Genomic DNA, 26630 nt, shown 5'->3' with positions numbered 1-26630 from the left:
CACACAGTTTGTCCAGCCTAGCTTATATTATGAATACAAGAATATTACTAAACAAATGCTTGTTTGAAAAAGAATTCCACAGGAACTGCTGGTCTGTTCGTGGCACAGAAGCTGAAATGTCTCCCTTATGAGGCCAAGGAAACCAAGAAGCACAGGTGCATTTTAAAAGACTCATTAAAGGACATAAAAGATTCCCTTCAATGCTGGTGAAAGGAATATATGTTTGCACACATGTGAGGGGTTTTTTTTTTGTTGTTTCTAATTCAAGGACTAAAGGGGACTTTCAAAAACCCAAGGAAAGGCCAGGTACCACTCAGAGGTTTGAATACAAATTGCTTGCAATTGTCCTTGTGCCATTGAGGATCTTCCTCTCATATTTTCTCCCTGTGTCCCTGAATATGACACGACCCTTCCATGAATAACCTGTGCCAGCACTACCTCATGCACATATTCTCCTCCTTGGCATTTTCCATTGGCTTCCAACAGTCACTTCCTTTACCAAAGTGATCAAAAATTTTTTTAAAAGTCTGTTATTTTACAGATATTGCCCAGCATTTATCACTCCTTAGTCTCCAGCAGTTCCCTGAGGTGACCATATTATCATTTTAATTGCTCCAGGCTCCTTCCATAACTTCAGATGGGATGAGTTGTGCCCTTCTATATCGTTCTGGCTTTAAAAGAAAAAAAATAAAAAAGGCACAGAATTTTCTCTGTCTGGCATGAGAAAATTTCCAGCTGCTGTCAAAAGCAGTTGGAAAGTTTTCCAGCAGTAAGAATGGAAGTTCCTAATCTAGAAGGGAAGAGCCCAGGAGCTCTTCAGCTGTAACAGAAGAGACAGAGCTCCTGTGATCCAAGAGGGAAGTGTCCTGCTCCCTCCTGTTCCCTTGGGGAACAGAAGAAATGCCTGTCAGAGGAGAGCAGAACAAATACCTGAACAAACCTGAAGCAGCAGTGGAGGGGGTGTTTCCCAAAATGTCCTGTAAATCACAACCATGTGTGAAAACATATTGGAGCACGGATATTCAGGATGTGTTCCTGTGCACAGTATCAGAAGTTAACACCCTGAACTATCAGCTTGCTGTGTTAGGTCTCTTCTAATAGCTCAGATACAACAACCTTTTGCTTTTCATGCCTGACTGCTTCCAAAATAGTATTTTATTTCCCCGGGATCCTCTATGTGCAGAATTAGAACATCAAAGCTTGGACTGACAGCCCTCTAAAAATGTGACTGTGGCTATTCCTGGATAGATCTGAGGGGGGAAAAATGATTCCATTAGCAAGTGCTCATGATTAAACAGATAATGCATCAGTCAGAGCACAGAGATGTTTCAGGCTGGATTCAGCCACAGGAACATTTCCTGGACCATATTCAACGTTGTGTGTGCTCTGTGTGATCTCATGGACTCCAACACCAGCACAAGCAGAACCCCCAAGCCCACCAAGGGTGGGATTTCAGGATCAAGGGAGGCCTGTCCACTTAGTTAAGGCATCTGGGAGGCACCCAGGGAGTTCTTCCCACAGCCTCAGCAGTTCCAGGCTGCGAGATGCCCAGAAATAGTTTTCCAGCAGGCTCTGAACACCACAGGGCACAGAGAAGGGAACATTCTGTCCAAAGATGAACAGAAGGATAAGGAGGGCTGTTTAAAGAGGCTTTGTGAAGGTTTCAGAGGACATTGATCTATGTTAAAAAATAAATGGGCGAGATAAAGTATTTCCTATTGAAATTCCATCAGGCAGCTACAGATCCCAGTTTAAAGAAAGGGAATGAGCATTTACCTGTGAACATCTCTCTGAGCACAGGGACTAGAGCAAATATTTTCACTTCATTAGTAATTCTATTACCCTAATTGGTACAGAGGCAGGAGAGAACATTTTATTTTTTTTTTTTTTTTGCCTGAAGTTGCATTAAAATAAAGTTTTAGAACAGGCAATAAAAGTCAGTATAAATGGACTCTTCTGCCTACAGCTTTATTGAAAATACGCAGAGTTTGAGCCTTGTTCTCCATGAAAACAACACTTAAGCTTTTTACTGTGGTTTTATGTCTCAGGCTGCCTCTTTGAGCCTCCACATAAACTGGAAACAATCTGGTCAAACGTGACCAAGGGGCAGGAGGCAGAGATAACAAACTCCCCAGGGAATTCCCATAACCGGGTGAATTTAAGCACGGGCATGCAGCAGGTGCCCTGAGAGAAGGGAGATGACATTGTTTGGTTAGAAAATCAAAGCCACCGAAGCCCCAGGCTTTCCTGAGGAAAAAATTCCATCAGCTCTACGATCTCTTGGGTGCTGGAGCCAATTAACCACGAGGATTAATCCATAGGAAGCCATGATTCAAAACTCCTGATATTCAAAGGCCCTAAAGGTGGAAGGCAAGGGCATGAAGCCTATTCAGGAGCCTTGGAGGGCAGTGAAAATAATAAAAAAGAGGCCAAAACAAGAGAAAAAGTTCTCCTGTACCATAATTCATACCCAGATAATCCCCCTGTAATCACCAAGCAATTCCAGTACAAAATGCATTTGTTTGAGCCTGTTTGAAACCACCACAATTTATGGAACTGGAAATGTACCAAGTAAGTAGGAATAATTACAGCATAAATATGATGTAGTTAAATATCTAGAGTTTAACAGCACTTCATTAAGAAAAATATCCAAGGCTGTTATGTTGTCATGAAATTAACCTTCTAGTCATAAGGATGAGTGTTATTTATGTATTTGAAAACAAAACTGGGACGTAATTCCACTGCCATTACACACAGGGAACTGTGAAGTTATGACAGTCACTATTATAAAAAGTGACTTTATACCCTACTTGAATCATTCCCACCGTCAGATATGTGGGAGCTTAAATGTACTACAGAGCTGGGAAGAGAAGAATGTCTGTGAGACAATCTTATTGCCAGAGAATCTGAAGGTTTTTCAACCACCTCAAGTTTCCATTTTCCCTGGTATTTTTCCCCTTAAGGTTTTAAACTGAGACCTCAATCATTCCAGCCTTGCAGAGCCACAATTTCTGGAGCTGGGCTTCCTCTGCATGTTCTCTGCTGTCTGATTCTGTGCCCACAGGTTGCCCAGAATGCACATTTTCCATGTGCATTTCCACCTTGCCCACTGCACTGAACACACCCAGGGAATAACCACTTTAAAACCACCATGAGATGCTGTTTAAATGAAATGCAAACCTGCCAAACTCTCAGATTTTCACAGAAATGGAGTTACACCTGCAACTTCAGCAGAGCAAAGTCTGTGGAGTGACACCTCTGAAATCTGGGAATCTCCACCAGGTCAAATCTATTCCACTGACTAAGAGAAATCACAACATTATTTTCCATCCCAGACATGAGGAGACTCCTTTGCTACTGTCAGATTAAGACAGCCAACATTACCTGTGTGCAGCACACCTTGGGAAAATCTTGGAGTTTTTAAAATTTCTCTGTCAAATTTTAGCATTTTTAAGAGACCAAAAAAAAAAAAAAATAAAATATTTCAATCTAACTAATTCTCCTAAGATGGCAGTAGACAAATCTGGCTGCACAGGGTGAAGCTGCTCAGTTGCTATTTATCATTTTGAGATGCAAATTTCCACTCAGCCCAAATTCCCCCACGGCCTCCCTGCCCCCTTTTCTCCCCTGGTTTGGGCACAGCCCTTCAGAAATTAAGAAGGCAGAACACACCAGGCAGATAACAGGACATGCACCCGATGGTACTGGAGATAAGAAACTTGTCAAGGCACAAAAAAAAACCCCTGGGAAAGTTGAGTTCAGAGGGAAGAAATAGAGAGGCAGGACCTCATAATCACAACTTTGCTCTTTGGCTCAATACAAAGGTTGTAATTCAATTTTCAGAGTTCTGCTTCAGTGCATCTCTTAGGATGTTAGCAGAGAATCTCTCAACTGAGTTAAAGGATTGTATCAATCAGCAGGCAGACATTATTTTGTAGGGAGAGAAAGCAAGAGAAAAACAGTTTATATATCTGTGCCTGCACTATGTTCCAATTTAATTACTTATAATTTTAAGGTAGTGGGACGTGAAGCACTAATTGAAAATTTTGGGTGCTTACGTCTCGAAGTCTGAGAAGAATTTGTGTGCCCATCTGGTTAATAGGAAAGGGATTTTATTTTCTAGATCATTGATTTATCATCATTAAGGGCTCGAGCACAGCATTCTGTAAGTCAGCTTCAGGAATATGCTTTTTCCATTACGTTTACACTGCCTAAAATTGCCTCCAGCGCCGTGAATGTTAAAATTGACTGGATTCAATTTAGTGAGATCTCCTTCTTGCTCTGTCAGGGTTATTTGTCTCATTTAGCTTTTGTAATGGAAGCTTTTTGGGGGTTTTTTTAGGGTTTTTTTTAGAAATAAAGTTTCGCATAATTACTCTTTTTTCATTACTACTAAAAAAAAAACCAAGGCCCAGCCCTCATTGATTTTGCATGGAAACAATGTCTTTGTATAAACACAGTCCCTCCTGCCAAACAGAATCTCAGCCCTCAGAAATGAGGCTGTTGTTTTATTACAGGCTACACAAGAAGAAATCCAAATTAGCAACATGAAATTCCTTCCCTGCCCATCACATGAATTAATAACCAAATTTTTCACATCTTAAATCAACTTTACCCACCGTCCAGGCTTGGGTCAGTCTGTAGAAGAGCGAGTGCTTATAAAAGAGGAGAGAGAATGCCCTGGAGGAGCCAACCTTTACCTCCAGAAAACCCAAAAATAGCATTAATACTGGCTTTGGAAGTTGTTATTAGCCCTTCTTTTGTGCAAAGGAAGCAGTTAGGAAGAAGATTAAATGTCTCCTAACAGAGATCTCATTTCCTCATTCATCCTTCCAAAGAAAACCTTGATGAAATAAACTCTTTTCCTCTGCTGAGTTACCCCACCAGCTCTCCAAATTTACCAACACTGGCCAAAGAATTCTGGTTCAATTTTTGAGCAATCAATCATTGGAACACCCAGAATGATTTAGAACATGATGAGGTCTCTTCTCAGCTTTCAGTTCCACGAGTGGCAGCTGAGGATGCTGCTTTTTATGTTCATAAGGTCATTACATCAGGAAATGGGGAAGAGGAGGGAAGATGACCCATGTAAGTCAAAGAAATAGATGAATAATTCAACAAGAACATATAGTATTACTATAAGACTACATGAAGAATGTGATCTTCTAGTTAGGCATCTGCCCCAGTCTCAGGCCAGATGGGTATAAACTGTTGTATTTTCATGTGACAGTGCAAAAAGAGGCATCATGTTTAATTTTCCAGGGCCTTGATCCCACATCTGCTGCACTTTCTGTGCAGTGCTCATTACAGCACATCAGGTGCTAAGAACTATTATGTATACACACACATATATATACAATAATAGTGTTAACAATGCCCATAAAAATATAAATGAAGGCCTGCCCAGTGAGAGCAGGGTGAAAATGCCTGGTGCTCACTCACCCTGCAGGCAAACAGCTCTGCACCAGCCAAACTGCTCCCTCTGGGATCAGCACAGGACCAAAATACGCTGGGAAAGGCTGTGGAAGTTCCGAGGGAACAGTCTGAGTTCTCCTAATGATTTATTTATTCAGCAGCTCCTCCAGGAACAGCAATCCATTCACCCTCCTGCCCTCCCCAGCGCTCAAGTACTTAATTTGTTTCTCCCTTTATTTTCTTTTCCTCCTTTTTTGTTTTCCTTCACTGAATGCCTTTTACCCAATAAGCAGGTTTTGATTAAAGTTCTTCAAGGTTGCAATTTCAGAACAAAAGGCACGGAGGTTTGCAGTCAAAACCTTTATTTTCCCGAAGTTACATAGTCAAAAGGCCATTTTCTGTTAAGTACCACTCTCCTCTGCTTTAAGCATGGATCTTTCTCTTGGTACAACATACCTATTTTTCCCTTTCTTTCATACAGCAGGATTTGGAGAAAATATGTAATTATTCTGCTGGGCCACTGGGCATCTTTCCCCTGAAAAATTAATCTTAGGTAAAAAGAAAGAGTCTTAGTCTAAAGTAGCAAATATCTTGCAATAAGTGTGCTTCCCTCAGGTGTGGGCTGAAAACTTCCATTTAACTAGGACTCAAAAATCAGCTGGCAGCACTTGCACAGAGGTTCAGAAGTGAGCAGGAGCCTCTGGCCACGAGCAGGTCGTGCTGCAGGAGAATTCCCTGCAGCTCTGAAAGGGCATCAAAGGATTCTGCTCTCAGTAACCACGACTTGCCTTTCTGGGAGTCCGCACAGGGGTGGGAATATCTGCTTTGTCCTGCTTTTCCAGAACACCCTCCAAAAGCAACCTGGCTGCCATTGCTGAGGGAAAATTTGGCTGCCTGTCATCCTTCTGCTTTGCTTTGGCAGCTCATTCCAACAAACAGGGAGAACAGGAACACGAGGTGTGGTGCAGAGGACACCAGTTCTGCAGTCCCAGCATGGCCAGAGAGTGTCCCTGGGGACCAGGGATTTAGGGCACACTGCCAACCCCACCACCAATAAATAGATAAGGCCTAAAGATTTTTCACTGTGAGCCAATTCTCCCTCATCCTCAATCGATAAAAATAAATATATGCATGAACTGCTTGGGTGAAAAGCTCACCTGGGGTAGAAGTAGCTCAGCTCTGTGCTGGGCAATGAGGAAACAGCGAGTTCACAAACGTGCAACTCCAAGCACTCTGGCATTGCCTTTTCCTTATCTTCAGCAAACAAAGACCATTTGGTTTCCATGAGGGAACTCAGAGCAGCATTTTCCATGAGTTTTTAAGAAGTGCAGTCATGATGACAACAACTTGTTCCCCCTTCCCTGCTGAGCCCTTCTCTCTTTTCTCTCATCTCCCCCCAGCACAACCAGTCACATCCTCACCTGCCCTTTAGCCACCACAAACCTTGCATGAATTTGCTATTTGATTTCCTCCAGCAGGAGCCCTGTGAAAGCTCAGACTGGCCTCCTGGAGAGGAGAGAACACCAGTCTATAAGCACCGGGCTGGGGGAAATCAAATTTTCTCTTCTGGCTCTCGAAATAGAGATCTTTTTTTCCAAAGCATTAGCTCCTGTACAGGTCTATCTCCCCAGCTGGGCTTCCAGCTCTGAGATACTGATTGCTGAACGCCTCCCAACCAGCTCAGATTAGAATTCAGACATTTACAGTCATCCAAACCAATCTGTGGAAAGCCAGTGACAAGATGCTCTCACATTTACAGCCCAGCTATTAAATCTGCTTCCTTGTTGTCTGCAGCTCCCCAGCCCCAGGCACACATTCCTGCACTGACAGGGCTACAAGGGAGAACACAAGCTCAGAAATGATGCTAAAGTGTGCTTATTTATTTTTAGTCCCCAGCTCTACTCATGATTTCACGGGGGCCTTCTGGTTATTCTGATATTCATTTGTAAACTTCCTAAAATTAATCACGTTTGCAAAACTGCTCTGGAAATTGCTGTAATGAAAAACCCAGGTATCAAAACAGAGCCAGAAGCAAGGCAGCACACCATCCACCACCTGGAATGCTCCCTCAAGAACCTCAGACCTTCCACAACCCCCCCCAAAAAAAAAAAAATCACATGCAAATGTTCACCTTTAGATCTCAGCTTGCAATTAAAGCACTGAGCTTAGGCTTATGAGACCTCCATTCTGCTCCTAGTTCTGCTCGTGACCTCGGGCAAGTCATTTAATTTTCCTCTGCCTTAATTCTGTATCTTAAATGAAGGAATAACAGCTGCTTTTAACAGAAGGAATTGTAAGGGGGAACAAAAGGGAAGCTAAATCAGTTGGTACTTAGGCTGGGCTCAAAACGTGGTGGTGGAAATTACAGTGGCACGCTGACAACTAGATCCATACCCAAGTGCCTGAGGAAAAAAAAAAGCCACATATTTCCTGCATTTAAAACAGGAAAACCTCACTAGAGTACTTTTTAAACAGCACAGAAGTTACTGCTCTCAAGAAACCACTTACTCACTTTTAAATTTCTCTGTACAGACCATGCACAGGTAATGCATAAAGAGGTGATGGAGGGGGAAAAAACCAAACAATGAGGGAAGGACAAATTCTTCCGAGAAATTGTCCACCTTTAACTATAAAAAAGGGATCCCTTACAAACATCATCCCAAAACCTGCAGCAGGACACGTGTGCCGTGGATGTGTCAGGTGTGACAGGGGCTGCACAGGGCTGGGAGCATCTCGTGATGGGAAGTAATAAAGCAATCAGCCTTCATCCCAGGGCAGAGCCAGAGCCTGAGGATGATTGCACCTCTATCTAACGAATTCCCTCTGATACCTCCTTTTCTTCTACTACAAAATTAGCCTGGGCCTGGAGAGCTCATTAGCATGGGCTCCAAACTTCATCTGTAACGTGCTCACATCTCAGTGCTGGAGCAGGAAGGCAGGGAAAGGCTGAAGGGTGAAGATCTATATGCAGGGGAGCTGCAGGCATTAATGAGTGAGGCTTGATTAAAAAACAAACAATCCTCCCCACCCACCCCTCCCCTGGGAACTGTTCCTGAGCTGGGTACAGATGATTTTGTGATTCCTTTGGTAACAGTGATACCTCTTAGCTGTCAAACACCACAAACGTGGTTTCGAGTTAAAGCCTGGTATTAAATGTCAGAGATGCAGAATCCACAGGCTCAGTTTGAAAACTGCACAGAACATGATACAGTAGGTTGGAACAATATATTCCCAAATCACAATGAGGGACAGACAGCTCCATATGGTCCACATGAGTGGGCAGGACATCCCTTATTTCTTCCCAGCACTTTAGCAATGCAATTTGCACCCAGGGCTGGAAAAGAGGTTGTATTTCCAGAGACAATTTTAACAGATGCCTTAAAAAAACCCCACCTGGCTCTGTAAAGGAAACCAGGTAACGGGTGGATAATACACAAACCCATTTGCTAAACACCACTTGAAAAATCACAGGCAGCATAATTGACTTTTACAGCTTGGATAATGTAGGTCACTGCGTTAGTGCAACACGAAAATGAATGTATGTTGGAGTGAAAGACAGAAGGGAAGTAATTACAAAATATAGATTAAATAACCATCAGATAACAGGCATAATAATCAGAACAACCAGGGTGAAGATAGAGGAGAAACAATTTGTTAAATGGATTGTAGCAGGGCTTTAAGAAACTGCTGGGCTCACATGCTAGGCTTTGCTTTTTTCTCCTTCACTGCAAACTCAATAGAATAAAGTATTTGCTCTCTTTTGGAGCTGATATCCTACTTCTTATGGCATCAGCTTACAGCTTCCTTGGCCTAGAGGGCTATTAAGTCAGAACCTGATTATATTACACACAATTCTTAACTCTTGCAGAAACAGGAAGCTATAAAGTCTCCAACAAGTAAGAGGGATCCCAGTTCAATCCTGCACAGCTCTGAATTCTGGCAAAGCCTTACTAAAAGCTTTGCATTCTCAGTGCTTCTGCAGTTTAGCCCAAAGAAGTTTAAAAAACCCAGACAAACATAACCAAAAAACCTGCTGTCCCCCCAAACAGATGAACAACCCCAAGAAACCCAAAACAGAGGAAAAATAGGGGATGAGGGGATTATAAAGGATTCCCATATGATTTTCCCCTTCACATTAAAGAGTTCTAGTCCAGCTTTGCTCAATGGTGCTCTGAGCTCACCGGTAACAGGGAGCTCTAAAAGCCAGGTTTGGAGGCCTGTGTGTCTGCCAGGAGTGAGGAGACACCACATGCCATCAAATCCCCATCACAACCAGCCCATGGCAGCAAACAAACACAGAGATCTGAACTCCTGTGTGCTGGAAAAGGGTCTGAGCAAACCCCCAGTGAGTGACACCCGAGATGATGACGGGTGAGGAGGAACAAGGCAGAGGGACAAAACACTTCTGCTGCCTGTGCTCCTTCAGTGCCTTGTCTCCATGGTTAAGTGACACTACCCAGCACTCCATAAGAAACACTCCTGTGCATCCCAATTCCTGCAGATGATGTGCAGATGACACCCAGTGGCACTCTGACTGTCATTCTAATCAGGGCAGGGATGGAGGCTGGAAGAAAAGATTGAGAGTCGCTGAAAACTTAGTGAGAGGGGAATAATTTTCACACTGAAGAGGAACAAAATCCATCAGCTGAGTGTCCCTTACCCAGCTGGCTCTGAACTGAACTTCAGGACGTCAAAGCAAGTTGCACAACAGCCAGATGTGAACCTCTGGATGTGGGAATACAGAATGAGCCTTGGGGGCACAGTGCAGAGCCCTAGAAAGGGACAGAACATCATTATACATGACAACAGAGAAGGCTACCAGCCAGCTCCTTTGTCCCACAAATGTGGGAAAAGGAAAAAGGGAGACTAAAAAGGGCTCTACATGGCATCCCTGAGGAAGAAAGCTCAGGTCCTTTTCAGTGCAGGAGGAGCGACACCTTTCCCACTCGCTGCTGCTTTGTACAAGGCACAGGATGTCCTTGGCCCACAAGAATTGGGGAGTTTTAAGGTCTTTCTTCATCAAAAACGTAAGATTTGCACCACAGGGCCTAACATCCCTTCTCCTGAGGCATTCCTGCTGCTGTATGCAGCTCGTGGGCTGTGCCTGCCTTGGATCATCCCTGTCCTCTGCTGCTCTGCTCATTAATCAATGGCTCCTCGGAATGCCAATGAGTTCTGAAAGGAGCCAGGTGAAAGGAATGGCAATTTGCTCACAGCTTGATAATTACACATTTTTCAAAATAAATTAAAGCCAGAGCTAACAGCAGCACACTGTTTTCAGAAGTCCTGCTTGTACAGAGGAATTAATTGGAAAGTACATTGATTGGAGGGGCTGCTGGATTCCAGCGTGGAATTTATTTCCCCATTGTTCCACAGCTGCTCCCAGCCCACTTCCTAGACAGAACCTCTCACCTCTGCCCAAACTGGGAGATAAAAGGAAGCATAAATAACCTCTGCTCATTTGAAACCATCTTTGGAGGAACCTCGTTTCCTCACTGAATAAATAAAGCAGGGTTTGGGAGGGAAAGGGATCACAGGCTTTGGTGGAGCTTTGCTGTTGGGTTACCCGAGGCAGCAAAGCTCCAAGATCAGTTAAATGAGCAGTTTTACAATAGAAATAGTTCAAAATAGCTCTTTCATCCCGAGACACACACAAACCAGGGGTTTGGGTGACAAGCAGCAGGTAACACCTCCTACACAAAACCATCTGGGACACCTTTACCAGGAGCTGTGCGTGTCCAGCTCATTCTGCCTCTCAAGAATAAGCTTCAGGTTTCAGAAACTGTTTCTTCATGAGGAAATTTCACAAACAAGCAAAAGAGAAATTCATCTGCTCCAGAAGCACGGGCTCTTGGTTACTCACTGGAGAAAGGGATCTAAACTCCAATCCAAACACTTTGGCAACTTCCCACTTACTCTGAGGTGTGGGTAGGAAGTGATTTCAGAGATTCCTGGCTTACAAAACACCACAAGGACCCCAATTTCTAAGAGAATCCCTTCCCCTGAGTGTGCCAAGTGCCAGCAAGGCCAGGGCAGTCCCCCAAGCTACTGCTACAGTAAATTACAGCAGGTGGTTGTTTTCCTCCAGAAAGAATTGGTGTAGTTGATTTGTTGTGTTTATTCTTCCCTTTGTACAGCCCTGCTTGTCTCACCAGCTCACACGTGTTTGAAAGGGCAGCTCTGCATAATAAATTGAGTTTGTGTAATGAAATATTTCAGGAGATGAGATTAGTTTTAATTTGTTGTTCTCACAAGCCCTCCCCCACTCTTCATAAAATAGCAACCTGCACAGCAGGAATTTATCTGAACCAGGGCCTTCCAGACAAATTCTGGCTTACTCAGGCAATTATTGCAAATAAGTTAAAGATGGAATCCACGGGAGAATTACACCTTCTTGGATCCACTTCATAACATTTGTTTCACTACACAAAAAAATAAGGTGGCAAGGAGGTAATTGCTGCTTTCTTCCTAAAAGCAAGGCACCAGAGTGCTCAGAAAAGCCCAAGAAAATGCTCCCACTCCAATTAGTTTAGATATATGATCCATCTTCAGCAACTCCCGTCGCTGCCAACAGCAAGAACACGGGGTTTATAATGCAGTTGTACTGTGACATCTGAAACCAAAGATTAAAACCTCATCTGATTTTTACAGTTGCCCAAATTTGCTCTTGGTTTGCCCCACGAGGAAGCAGTTTCCATGGAGCCTGCCTGTGACTCCACCTGAGGGTTTGATTTATACCCCTTATATCTATCTTTAGATTTCCCCTTTCCACACATCGTCGTAGCGTCTGAGTATTTGCAAAAGAAAAGAAAATAAATAAATATCAGAGTAATAGCAGGTGCCCTTCCCTTTATTCAATGCCAGGGTGAAATGGATTATATTCTGTTCCAGCTGAAATTGCTTCTCTTGGCTAAGCTGGGAGACATTTGTATGAATTATTCCTGAGCTCAGGAATCTGCACTGGCTCACAACACTTTGTGATCCATGTTCGGGGACGAGGGGGATGAATTGAGCAGCTGCAGCCCCACTTCTCATTGTCTGAGCAAGACATCTTCATAGAAAACTTCAAATAAAACAAACCCAGCCATCAGCCAAGAGCAGGAGCCACATCCTTGAGTACCAGCTGGATTAACCCTTCCCAGCCAGCTGCCTTATGAATAAACAATGTGCTAGTTTCATACAGAAGGCAGAGGGGCACTTTGCTGGGACACAGAAAGCAGTGGCACCAGGCCAGGGTGATTACCTGGCCACTTGTACACCTTCCCTTTATCCAGAGTGACCCTGCTGGGCGGAAAAGACAGAGAGAGCAATGTGGCAGGGATAATAAAAGGGGTTCCAAAGAGCTTTTATAGCCCCTAAGTGACACCTGCACTTCAGCCCAAGCACAGATCTCACCATGCACCTCACCCACATCAGTTATACCCAGGTACCTCACCCACATTAGTTATACCCAGGTACCTCACCCATGTTAACTATAACCAGGTACCTCACCCATGTTAATTTTCCCCAGGTACCTCACCCACATTAGTTATTCCCACCAAGGCTGTGCACACTCCAGGAGTGAAATACTCCTGAACTCACTGGCAGTTTGATGATTAATGCTGTGGGAACTGTCTTCAGCCCTGAACTGGTTCACTGCTGCACTTACAGTCCCCTGAATTACTGACAACACAGTCCCTCACCTACAGCAGAACATATAAATTCCCCACAGGCTCCCCTACCCCCCTCATCTGTAGTCCCTCGACACAATGTCATTAATTCTTAATCAATTCACCAGTTCACCACTGTTCATCAATTCTTATGTTAACAATAAAGCTTCTCCTCAGTGTCACAGTGCCCTGCAAAGTGACAGATCTGGTGCAGCACAGACACCTGAGCTGTCACAGAGCCTCAGTTTAAGGGGGGGGAAAAAAAACCCAAAACAACAATGCCCAAAGAAATACTGAGGGGGAACAACCCCAAGCACAGGGTAGGTTCCCCACTGTACAGTGTAGGACTTTCTATTCATTCCTTAACTTATTTCTAAGGTGTCAACTTGGGTTTTGCTGTTGAAGCCATGAAAACAGTGGGAAAGGCCAGGGTGTTCAGAAAGGAAAAGCACAGACCTCACATCTCCCAGAAACACAAAGAAACACCCCAGTAGCATTTACGTGCAGCTTCAAGATATACTAACTTTTTATTTATGGATCTGAAGCACGAGTCATATATCCAAAATATAGCTCCATTTTTGAAGCAGCTGAATCCTTTTTCAAGGCAATCTTTAAGATTTACACTTGCTATATTTAATAGGGCCATTAAACACATGGGCAGAGTGGACCTGGTGACTGGCAGCAACAGACTTTTTTCCATTTTTCACCCCTTTGTGATTCCCTGGAGTGGGCTGAACTTATTCCCAGCCACCTTTCATTGGGGCTGGAATACCATTGTGGGGCTTTTGGAGTCGTGGAGCAGCACCCACAGACAGACCCATCTCTGCCTCAGTGCAAGAGGCTTAAAAAAAACCCCCACAACAAAAACCCACCACCACCAAACTCCCCAAAGCACAGCCCTTCTGTCTCACTGCTGCTTTTGAAAATCATTGTGGTTTTATTTTCTGAAACTTGCTACCTCCCAGTGGGCATTCCTACCAACTAATTAACATCATTGTGGAAAGGCTCCTGAATCCAGCAGTTTTAACACATCCCAGGAAAAGCCAGGTCCTACTCCCAGAAGGAATGCCCGAGGTGATCCTTATCCCCAGTTACTGTGCAGAACTATGAATTAGCACCTGTTATTTGTGTTATTCATGTTTGCACCTATTCAAGAAACCACCCCTACACCCTATATCAGTCCCTAAGGAACAGAACCACCTCGGGAGGAAGGGGTGTGGGAACTGTCTTCAACCCTGAAGAATATAAGAAATAATGTAAGAATAATACAATAATATATATAATATAATAATATATATAATACACATAGATATATAATATATATCATATTATTTATATTATTATATTTATATCTTATATATTTATATAATATTTATATTACTATATTTATATCTTATATGTTTATATAATATTATTTATATTACTATATTTATATCTTATATGTTTATATAATATTATTTATATTACTATATTTATATCTTATATATTTATATAATATTATTTATATTACTATATTTATATCTTATATGTTTATATAATATATTTTTATATTTATTTTATATATAAATGTATATTTATATTTACATATTTGTTTTATACACATATATATTATATTTCTATACAAATACATTTATTTTTATATTTCTATATTTATATTAATGTATTATTATATAATATATTGTGATATATAGGATATATATTATATTGTGATATAACAATATATAATTATATATTAGAATATAAGAATATAAGAAATATAAAGCAGAACTGGACAAATTCTAGAGATAAGGAAGGAGGAAGGATGCTGTACAAAGCCAATAAACACTTCTGGACCAGCAGCCACTGATGTCAGCAAATGCTCCAGCCATCAAAGGGAATGGAAAGACACCTTTCCTGGGCAAGAGCTGCGCTGCCATTCCCAGTATAAAACTCCTGAGCGTGGGAAGGGATGCGGCTGCAGAGCAGAGAACTGCCCCGGGCTCGGTGTGTCCGAGCCGCACCTCTGCCATCCCCCTGAAGTGCCAGGGGAGGCTCCTCCGGGTGTCCCGGAGAGTTTTGTGGCTCATGAACTGCTGGGGCTGCACTGCAGGGACGGGCAGAGCATCAGGGATCCTGCCTGCAAAGATTCATTTACCCGACGGAGCTGGGTGGGGCCGGGGAGGCAGCAGCCAATTAAGGAACCATCAAACTTCTCTTAAAAACCTCCCTCCATAACGCTCCCCCTTCCTGCCTCCAGCCAACATGGTAATTGTGTCTAATTTCTAAATTTTCATGCAGTTGCTGCATTTGCCTCCCCTTAATGAGATGTAAATGTGTTGCCAGTTTGTGGATTTGTTTAATTGCAGGGTAGCTAAACTGTGATTGGCCAGAAGGTTCATTTTTAATTTTATTTATTTAGCACACATGCAAGGCATTTTAAAGATTCTTTTCTCCAGCTAAGAGAGGGAGGGGAACATATTCTGTTTTCCTGTTATGTTCGGGGTTCTGTCGCAAAGAAACCATCTGCTTTTCCATGTGTTTGCTGGTGAACTTAAAAGACTTCTGCCACATTCCAAGTGTTTGAAATAACTCTGAATACCTCCTGTTTGATCCAAGTTCCGAAGCTGGACTCTGATGTTCAGGGATCTTTGCTTCTTGGTGGACACAAGAAACACACTCAAAGCATTTGAAATGGCTTTGCTATACAATAATATCATTCCATTGCTGGACAATAATATCATTCACTGAGCTTTTTCTCATCCACCTCCCACAAAGGCATTTGAAAGAAAGGATGAAAGATTCGAGCACTAAACTGGGTAAGAACAGAGGCATCATTACCTACTCTAACTCCAAATAAAATCCACTAAAGCTTGAAGGAAATACTGGCTGATTTTAGTACCTTTAACTCACTGCCACTCCAGAGTTTGCTCAGATATAGGAGAGCAGTAAGAAGTCTCCTAAATCTCAACAAAACTTTGCAAGTGCAGATAAAACCCCATTTTGCCCTGCAGCACCTTTACTACCGAGGATGGTGACAGAGAAAAGGCCTGGTTTTATTTGCACATCTCGAGACATCTGGAAGGGAGAAAATCAAACAGAACCACAGGGCCATTTCTGCAGGGGCAGCTTTCAAACAGACCCACACAGGAAAAGCAGAAAGCTCTGCTTTTTCAGAACCCAGAGATCAATCCTTCCCCTCTGCTGCTACTTAACAACAATTAGTCTGCTGAGAAAGTGCAGCTTCCTCAGTGCTAAGACCACTGTGCAAATAACACATTGATTTTCAGGATTTCTTTAACCTTCTGGTTTCCATCAGTTTTATAGCACCTGATGCAGCTTTTACCACTTACCTTCATGTAAGGACTCACCCAGATAACTCATTGAGACTTGCACACATAAATCTCCCCTCAACCTCCCAGTGAAGTTCTAAAGCAGCAGCATTTGCTTTAATATCAGACATGTCCATACAGCACCAAGCACAAGGGATTCCAGTCACCATCATCTCTAAGCCTCAAGCAATTAAGGGTGCTTTTCCCATTCTGGTGTCCTACAGGAACATTTGAGGATATCTCTTGCCCCCAGAGTACTCCTATAAAACCACTAGACTTATATTTAGACTCTGGACCACTAAACACAGTCAGGAAGGGTTCATTTCCTGGCAAATCTGTCTGGGAGACACCCCAAGCATGTGATTGCTGGGGAAAGACACTGCCACGGGACCAGTGGATACCTCGCTGTGCAAGTCACTTCCATGTATCCCAGAGAAAAGAATGGAAGTTGATTATTCCACCACAAACACAGAGCTACAGAGGCAATCAGCATGTCCCAGGGCCAAGGGCATCTCTCCTCTCAACCACTGTCAGTAACAGCCAATAACACAAGGCAGCAAAGTAAAGGGAAGTGACAGCAGGGAAATAATTTAGCCTTTAACTGACACGTTATCCTGTTAAAAGCCATTTACCTTCTGCTGCTCAGTGTGTCATTGCTCATTTTAGTTTTGAAGTGACATCTCCCCAAGTGCCATTAACATGCCAGCAGTGAAAGGGGATTTATGGAGTTTGCACCCTGGAGAATTATGGCCTGGGTGGTGGTGGTGAAGGAAAGCACTTGCTGGACTCTGTTTATCCTTGCAGCTCCAACCCCATCCAATGCAGAGCATCCAGAAGGGGAAGTATCAGGCAACTCCATTGTCATCACCTTCTCCCTGCAGCACAGGGATCACACATTTCAGCAGCAAATATTGTCTGGGAGGATCTCAGCATTCCACAGAGTACAGCATTTAAATTCCTCTTCCTGGAGGGAGAAGGATCTATTCTACACCACTGAGAGAACTATGACAACAACTTACTGTAACTATCCTGAATAAAGAATAAAGAATGATAGTGCAAAACTGAGGGGAATTTTGTGCAATAAGGTGACCCACAGTGGAGGGTTTTTCCAGAACTAGATTCCTGCAGTTACAAAAATGTGGCACTAAACTGGATATAAGTGCAGCTTGTGAAAGGGAGGGCTCAGTTCACTGACAGTTCTTGTGTTCAGTGTTGACCTAGAACTATCTTCCCCTCAAATCATCCAAGCCATGGATTTCAAACAAACTATTTCAGACAAACTGTGCTCTTAAAATGATCAAGTCAGGGTAAGGATAAAAGACACTGTTTATCATAAGGAGCCTTGGTTAAAGTCCTAGTTACCTTGGAAGCCAGAATTCCTGATGCCATCAGATTGACAGCTACAAGTCCAAATCTGATGTAGCAAACAGGTACAATTCTGCTTCCACTGCAGGAAGATCAGGCAGGATTCAAACCACACCATCAGGCAACTTCCATGGGGAACTGGTCCTTAAGCTGCTGATCTGGTGGAAGGTGTCCCTGCCCATGGGGACAAGGTGGTCTTTAAGGTCCCTTCCCACCCAAACCACTGTAAGATAAGTAGGAGAGGGGCAAATAGTCATTAATTGAATTCACAGTTGCCCTTTGCTGAGATATATTCAGATGACAGATGAATTTCCATTAGTTTAATGTGAATCACCATGGATAATGGAAAACAATACTTATGCTAATGAGAGAACTCAAAGCAAAAGCTTTGCAAATGAGATGCCATTTGCTCACCAGCCGGGGTGCAGCTGATTAGAAACAGCACCCTGATTGATGGCTCCATCCATCCCCAGTTGGGGAATGCCACCTTTGTGGGGCATCCCCGGGGCAGCCTTATTTCCCTGGAGCTTTCTGGGCACCCCAGAGGTGCAGCTTGGCAGGGCAGAGGTGCCCTGAGCCAGGATAAGACATTCCAGGGGCAGATAAAGGTGTGGGATGTGGGGCCAAAATGGGAAGGGGAGTGTTTGTGAGGAGACTGAGGGGAGACCTCGTTGCTGAGGGGAAATGGAGGGGCAGGCACTGATCCTGCTCTCTGCCCAGGGACAGCACCCAGGGAATGGCTGGAGCTGTGTCAGGGCAGGCTCAGGTTGGATCTCAGGGGAAGGCTCTTCCCCCAGAGGCTGGTTGGGCACTGCCCAGGCTCTCCAGGGCAGTGGGCACAGCCCCAAGGCTGCCAGAGCTCCAGGAGGGTTTGGCTGATCCTCTGGGGCACAGGGTGGGATTGTTGGGGTGTCTGTGCAGGGCCAGGAGTCGGAATCAGTCCTGAGAACACAGTCCTAATGCTTCTTGACACGTGGTCAAGAATTTGGAAATATTTTGGTGATATTATTGCTTGTGAAGTCTCCATGCCCTGGCTGATGGTGCTGTTTGCTTTGGATGAGCCTGTGACCAGAAGGGTTTGAGGCAGAAAGGGAGGCTGAGGGGTGTTGAGTGAGGTTTGCTGTTCCTGAGTGAAGTGTCAGTCTCTGAGTCATTGATTTCGTGAATAAATTGCCTGATGCCACGTGGAATGTGGGTATGGAGAGGTGGTGTCTGCACGAGGGACCAGAAAACAGCTCGTGGGCAAGGTGAAGTTGTGTTGTGAGGACTGTCCTGACAGACAGTGGTTGGTATGTGGGTTTTAAGGACTGTCTGATAGAAAGAAAAGCCTCAAAAACTTACCTGAGTATGTGGTTTTTAAGGACTGTATGATAGAAGGGAAGCTTCAAAAACTTACCTGAGTATGTGGTCTTTAAGGACTATATTATAGAAGAAAATCCCACAAATATTACCTGAATATGAGGTTTTTAAAGGCCATATTATAGAAGGAAAGCTTCACAAACTTATCTATCTGTATTTTAAGGACTGTCTGATGGAAGGAAAACCTCACAAACTTTCCTGACTATGTGTTTTTTCAGGATTATACGACAGAAGGGAAGCCTCAAAAACTTAACGTGAGTATGAGGGTTTTTTTAAAGACTGTCTGATAGAAGGAAAGCCTCAAAAACTCACCTGGATCCACAGCTCAAAGAAAACATTGCGGGAACCTGGAAAACACATTCACTGGAACTATTTGGTGTGTGCTAGAACAGAGCTGACACCCCAAAAACATGAGGGAGCCAGGGAAAAAGGTGTGAAGGGTTGCTCCTTTATATATAAATATATATATAAAAATATATAACATATATAATATATATAAAATATATATTATATATAATTTCTATAATATATAAAATTATATAACATATATAATATATATAAAGTATATATAATATATATAATTTCTATAATATATAAAAATATATATATAAATGTATATATAAATATAAAAATCCAAGGCAGGTGTGATGCTGGTGCAAAGGGGCTGAGCAGGCAGAGCTCTGGAAGCACTTGAGAGCCAGCAGGAGAAACGTGGGCAAAGGTCTGTGGAATATCCATGCTGTGGCAGGAGATGATTCAGAGGCACTGTCACGGCTGCACAGGGATTTATAACCTCTATTTCTGCTCAATAGGATCGTGTTGAATTGTGTGAGAGGAGTTTGTTCTGCTCCTGCCTGTGTGAGCTCTGGAAACGTGTCGGTTCCTTAATTTTCACGCCCGCTGAGGAAGGTTTTAAATACTTGGGTTTTTAGAGAGGGGATAAGGAACGGGTTGGTAATGGCATTGCTGGCTTGGCTCGCTGTACTTTCAGCACTTCTTGCACAGTTATTTGGCTTTTGATGTCTTATTATATGAATATTTGTCAAACAGGAAAGCACACCGACTCAGAGCAGTGGAAACCAGCATCTCCTGGAGGACTGGAGGAAGGGTGCCACGTCATCCTGGGATCTCCTGGAACACTGGCATTTAATTCCTGAAGTTTCTAAGGCAAACTGAATAGCTCCAGACACAGGTTGGTACGGGAGCAGAATCTGTTCTTCTGCTGGTTGTTTTTCCAGCAGGGCAAAAATCTGAGTAAATAAGCATTTGAGAAATGTCTGAAGGAAGGAGATTGTCCCACTGAGAGCTGCTGACCCAGCTGTTTTTAAGGACTATCCCTGCATATTTCTGAGGGCAGAGGGGATGAGTGCTCAGCAGGGCAGGGAGGTGCTGCTGGGAAGGTTTGCCCTAGTTTTCCCCCTTTTTTCCTCCTTTCCTTTCCTTTTCAGCAGTGTCTCCTCCTGTGATCCATCACACAGGGTTGTTCAAATCATGGACCTTTAATGCAAGCAAATGGAACAGCTTTTCTGGCTTCTGCTTCGTGTGACTTCTCATCTCACAGTAAAACAGTCCAGCTGGCACCGTGACCTTGTGAGGGGCATTTGGCAACTCCTCTGCTGTTGATGCTTTGTGGATAAACTGCTCTTCTAGCAGTGCTCTGGCAGGGGCAGCAGTTTTAGAGGAATGCCTGTGAAAGTTGCTCAGACCAAAGGATGAGGACTTAGAGACTTAGAGAGCCCCTTCCCTGGAGCTCTGCCAGCATCCCAGACCTGCCCCCGAGGATCCTGCTTGGAGACTGAGCAGCTGGGAGGATGTCCCACATCCATGAGCTGTGGGAGCCACTGCAAACATCTGCACCAGAATCCAGATCAGTGATGCTAAATCTCAGCCCAGGGACTGCTGAATGAACCACAGCCTGGGCCATCACAAGAACTTGTGCTGTTTAACTTGCTGAATCTGAATTCTGAGCAGTAGCTGCTCCACAGCCTCGCTCCCCTGTTCCTTCGTGGCACGTCCTCTCAGCAGCTGGACCCTTTTACCCTTTCATCTTCCATGGAAAAGTTATACTAGTATGGAATTTGCATTAATGTGAACAGGCAGTGCCTAGGACTCCCCTGGGACCTTGCTCTCTGTTGAACCCGTTTTATTCATCCATCAAAAAGTATTAATTCTCCCCTTTTGCATTGCTCCCTGCCTGGGTTTTTTATTTTTTCATTATCTTTTAAAGCACTGAGGAACCCCATCCCCTTCTGCTCAAGCCACAAGATGATAAAGTTGTTTTTCCCTCCAGCTCTTTTCAATGCATCATTTAGCAGACCTCCTCTAACATGTTCTGAAAAGCCTCTCTTATCCCAGGTGGAGGGCGGGGAGGAGGATCTGGTGGGACTATGGAACTGAAATCCATCTAGGTTTAAATAGCTCAAGGTCAGCTCAGGATGGGAACACAACAGCAGATTTCTGGAGACTTCATTCAATGAATTGTTGATTGGAAAAGCTCTTTCAGATCCCCGTGGAGCAGAATCTGGAAGGAATGTGTTTTCCAAAAGGAGGACAGCGGGTTAGTTGTTAATGATTTCAATAAAGCAAGAGAAGGCACATTAGGAAGTTGGTCATAAGGGTAAAAAAGGAGGCTGGTGTATTGCTCATTAGTGGTTTGCTAAAATTAACTCCATTACCGTGTTTGCTTTCATTGCAAACCTTCCATTTAATTGCAATTACCACTGAACTGCTCCGTCCTACAGGTGGTTGGTGGCAGGAAAGAACCCAGAGCTGAGATGTGGGAACTGCTGTTTCAGGGGCTGTTTCAGGAGTTCCACTGAGCCTGCTCAGCCTGGGTTTGTGATAACTTGGGAGGAAAGTGGGGATTTGCTGTGGTTCCTCTCCAAAGGTATCACATGTATTATTTCACAAGCATGGGCAGGAAGTTGGAATAAAAGAACAGAGAACCTGATCCAAAGGGTGGTGAAACCACTGACAGCTGTGCTGTAGTTTTCTTTCAGCCTTGGATTAAGCCCAAACCCCTACAAATTTCGTTTCTGTGAGAAAAAAAGTAAGGTTTTTTACCTTTTCCCTCTCTGTATTCTTCCACTTCCTTTGATGTTCCTTTTCTCTTTCAGAAGCTATTGATTCTCATCTTGTCTTTTATTTACTGCCAGTTCGCTCATTATGTCAGGAATCCTATCCTGAAATGCCATTCTGTTTTCTGCATTCACAACCTTTAAATAAAGAAAAGGCTTTGCTGTTCTCTGTGAAGGTGGCTGCCAGTTGGCTGGGTAGAGTTTGGGTTTGTAATGCAGAATGAAAAGAGGGAATAGCTGGAATGCTCTTCCAGCACTGGGAGGTGTTTTGCTTTCATCATACAGATATCCAGTCTGTTCAGAAAATGATGACAGGGAGAGCTTTGGCTAAAAACACCAGGATACATTGGGCAGCTTATTTCTTTTCAGCGAAATCCCAGGAGGATTTCGGGAGTCTATCCACAGTGTGAAGGCAGGGAAGAGGGAGTTACCTCTCTTAAGGACTGCCCTGAAACCTCCAAGGAGTTCTGCTGCTCCTTTTGGCAAGCTCAGAGGAGAGAGAAGGGCTAAATTAGATTTCAATTGGATTAAATGCTTAGATTTGAATTTGTGGGTTCATGGTGTGAGGTTACTGCAAACCTGCTGTGCCCTTCAGCCTCCAGTTTATCCTCCTTCACCAGCCAGAGGTAAGTGTAGATCCGTGGGGGGAAACAAGTTTGGGAAGGGAAGGCTGCAAAAGGCAAGGTGAATGGAAGGAGAGGGGAGGAAAAGAGGTGATAACACTCTGATGGAAGTAGGTCAGGCTTTAATGCTATGGCCTGTCTCCTTGGGCTCCTTAGGAGCAGTTACAGCTCCAGCCTGAGATGGAGATTGCAGTAGGAACTGAAAGCAGATGTTCTCTGAAGGCAGTTAGCTGCTGGCAATAAAATCCTAAGTGTTTGGGAACTGCAGTAATTCAGTCATGTGATTTTTATTTCTGTACTTTGGTCGCTGACCCTGCAATGGCACTGAAAAATGGCAGGAGATTGTATTTAGGCAGAAAATGGAAGATGGCTGTCAAAGAATAAATAAAACGAAGTGGCTGAGCCCATTTTAATTAAAGCTCAGGATGAAGTAGTCAGCTCATTCTTGTAGATGGTTCCAAAGCTCTGCTTCTTGCTTTAATGTCATTGTTTTGTGGATCTGATGCAGATAAAGTTAATTCATAGAGTGGTACAAATAGGAGGCTACTTCTGGTAACATCCCATGTAATCAGCAGGATCAGCAGGCTGCCAGGAATTCTGCTGCCTGGCTCTCCAGTTAGTGCTAAGGTGTGGGGTGGTCATCAGTACAGTGGGAACTGTGGGATTTTGGTGACCTGATTGTGCTCAGGCAGCCTTGGAGAGCACTGGGAATGCCTTGGAGAGCTCTGCCACAGGCTCAGGAGATCAACAGGGGTGGAAGAACTGAGGAATGGGGTAGGAGGGAATGGCCATAAGTGATTCCCTCTCTGCTTGGCCAGAGGTGGAAATATCAGAGTGAAAAAAGCAGGTTTTGGCTCAAACCTTGTCAAACCACAGACACCCATTTCTGATGGCCAAAGCTCAGCTGGTCTCCCACGTGCCCCAAAAACGCTGAGCATTTTCTCCCTGTGCCCCGAAAATGAGCCACAAAAGAGCTTCAAACCCAGTGCAGTTTGTGGGGAGTGGATACAGGATGTGTGGGAGAGGCACAGCTGGGCTGGGAGACAGATCTGCCACTCCAGAGGGGCACTGGAGCTCTGCAGCTCTTCCCTCACCATGCAACAGGTTGGCCTTGCTGTGCATCGATTTCCCTGGGAGAAAAAAACCCCAAAACCAACAAACAACAACCAAGTAATAAATGGTGCTGTGTAAATAATCAGCATTTATGCCCAGCAATGTGCTGAAAAGCAGAAAGCACACTTTGGGGGAAAGAAGCATTTGTTACTTTCCCAGGGGTGGAGGGAAAACAAAGAAGGAAATATGTGTTTCAGGTTGAATGAAGCATTGATTTGTTTTGGAGGGAGCAGGGGAGAAGGTTATCCATTCTATTGCAATTTGGCATATTTATAAAATAAAAGATCTTGGTGATGGAAAAGAGAAGGGATTAGTGTAGAAAAAAGAAAAATGTCGAAAATATGGCTCATTTTTTTCTAATTTGTTTTCTCTGGTCGAGAGAATTTGGAAATCTGTCGTGTGTGTTGGTCCCTCTGCACATGTCTGTCAGTGCAGGCTTTTCCAGCACCCCCTCCCAGTGTCTATTAAGAACCTTTTCTCCAAGGAGCAGCAGTTATTTGGTGCCAGCAGAGGTTGTTTAGCGAATTTCTGTGGGTATGCAAAGGGAGGAAGGCTCGGATGCCTCAGAGCACCGGCACAGACTCAGCCAGAATCAAGAACACAAACAATGTGCGTCCCCCCCGGAGCCCCGGTGGTGCCGAGCTGACAATGCCGGGTCGTTATTCATGCTGAAGGGGCCTCTGCTGTGTTGTTATTCAGGTCCAGATACCACTTGTTTTTTGTGCTTTCCGGATGCTGCTCTTGAAGGAAAAGCAGTTTTTGAAGCAGACCAAGGTTAGATCTGGTGACCTTTACTGATATTTTTCCTTTTTTTTTGTTTTTTCCCCTCCACTGTCCCCTTCTCCTCCTTTTTCCTCCCTCCCCCTTTTTTTTTTTTTTTGCTGGATTGAGGAAATTTCTGGGCAATTCTTTCTCAGCTGGGGAAGGATAAGCAAAAGGCTCACACGTGTCAGGAGCATGAGATTGGCTGGGAGATACCATTGATTAGCTGAGACACTCGGAATTGTTTTCAGCAGCACTCAGACACCCGGGGAGAGAGCAGGAAGAAAAGCACATCTCGGGCTTAAGTGAGGATCCCTTGCAGGTAATAAACCTCGAGGGGCCCGTATCAGAAGCAGGTAAATGAGCTGTTAAATCCCGTGGACAGTAAGTGGGGGAGTAGGTGGAGACAACTGCTTTCAGTTGAGTTACATCTCTGTGTGTTTGGTTGTTCCTGGGGATGAGGTGGAGCAGGATGGATGCAAACAGGGCAGGGCAGTGGAACAGTGTGTGCTCGTGGCACACAGGACACACAAGGTCCAAGTGTTGGCAAAACTGGTGGAGGAATCATAGAAACCCAGAAGGGTTTGGGTTGGAAGGGACCTTAAAGATCATCTCCTTCCACCCCCTGCCATGGGCAGGGACACCTCCCACTAGCCCAGGTTGCTCAGAGCCCCACACAGCCTGGCCTTGGACACTTCCAGAGTAAGAAGAGTAGGGAGCTGTTGGCTGTTGGCCTCACTGATGGGTAAAGCTGCCAGTTAACTGCTCAGCACCTTGAGCTGGAGGGGACTGCAGCACTGCCAGGGTGTGCTGGTGTTTTATGGCCCTTGATTAATGTGGGAGCTGAGGATGTCTTGTGGGGCTTGGGTAGAGAGAGAAAGATGAGGAAAAGATATGGAAAACAAATATATAAGTGTGATTTATATGAAAGGTTTGGGGAGGGGGATATTTTAACAATCCCTGAATATCTGCCTGTGTTGGGGCTGAGCCTGAACCCTTTCAGTTCACAGCCAAGCTCAGCACTAAGGAGAAGTCGGTGCCATCCTGTGCCCCAGATGGAAATGAGTCAGGAGGTGGTGCTCACATCCCCTAAAAGATTAGTTCTGCCAGGTGTGGTGCTTTCCAGCTGCAGGGTTGAATAAGCCTGGTGCAGCCTGTGGCACTGGGGAGATGCTGCTGAGGGGCAGGAGGAGGCACTGGAATGCAACGAGCTGCTTTGACAGGTCCTGGCTAAAAAAAGGGCTCTAAGAATCCAGCCTGGCATTTCTCATCTTTGTTGCTGGTTTAAATAAACATATCTTGTGTGGGTGACCCATCAGCCAGCAGGAAGATGGTTAGGAGGGGTTAGGAGGGAGCAGAGTGCTGTGCTGAAGGACAGTTCCCTCACATCAGCACGGGAGCTAATCCAGCCCCTCTGGTCCCAGCCAGCTTTGATGTGGTCCTGAAATCAGCTCTTGCTGGGTCTCTGAAGCAAGGCATTGCTTCAGCAGTGCAAAGTGCTGCTCCCTGCAGAAAATTAATAAGGACACTTTGGATTCCGCCCTGCATCTGACCTAAGCAGCTAAATAGGTTACACCAAGTTTTAAGAATCGCCCCAGTTTCCCTTCTAATAGGCAATTTTTCTGCTTAATTTGCAGAACAAGCAAAAAGCTATTATGTAAAATTTATCAGCAGCAATTGACTCTCATTAGAGATTGGGAGCAGGAGGCTTTGTTGTAAGGGGGAAGGATCCTCCAAATTTCTCATTTACCAGCTTTAGCTTCCCAGTGTTTATGCTGACCCGTGCCCTGAACGACTCCAGACACTGAGCCATCACCATCTCTTTCCCATTCTCCCAAGAGCTGCTCTCACCTGGGTTTTGAAGTCCTTGAGCAGCCAGTAACCAGCTCTGTTTGAAGCACCTGTTCCAGGCTGCAGGAAGTGCCTGGAAATTGCAGTGCTGTTATTACAGTGCTTGAG

General features: G+C 44.2%; 1 protein-coding gene across 1 annotated transcript in view; it reads left to right on the top strand.

Annotated features, from left to right (window-relative positions):
• Nucleotides 1-22392: 22392 nt before the first annotated feature.
• The window catches only part of B3GAT1 (beta-1,3-glucuronyltransferase 1), a 112992-nt gene continuing 108754 nt past the window's right edge, over nt 22393-26630 (top strand). The window contains exon 1 of the mRNA XM_051812271.1: nt 22393-22799. The gene's annotated coding sequence lies outside the window, so the exon portion shown is untranslated. The remainder of the gene's footprint in view (nt 22800-26630) is intronic.

The sequence above is a fragment of the Manacus candei genome, unplaced genomic scaffold (assembly GCF_025592945.1).
Source record: "Manacus candei isolate 608988 ecotype Guabito, Panama unplaced genomic scaffold, ASM2559294v1 h1tg000086l, whole genome shotgun sequence".
Taxonomy (NCBI): domain Eukaryota; kingdom Metazoa; phylum Chordata; class Aves; order Passeriformes; family Pipridae; genus Manacus; species Manacus candei.
Note: the sequence above shows the minus strand (reverse complement) of the source record. Positions and strands in the feature narration are given on the sequence as shown.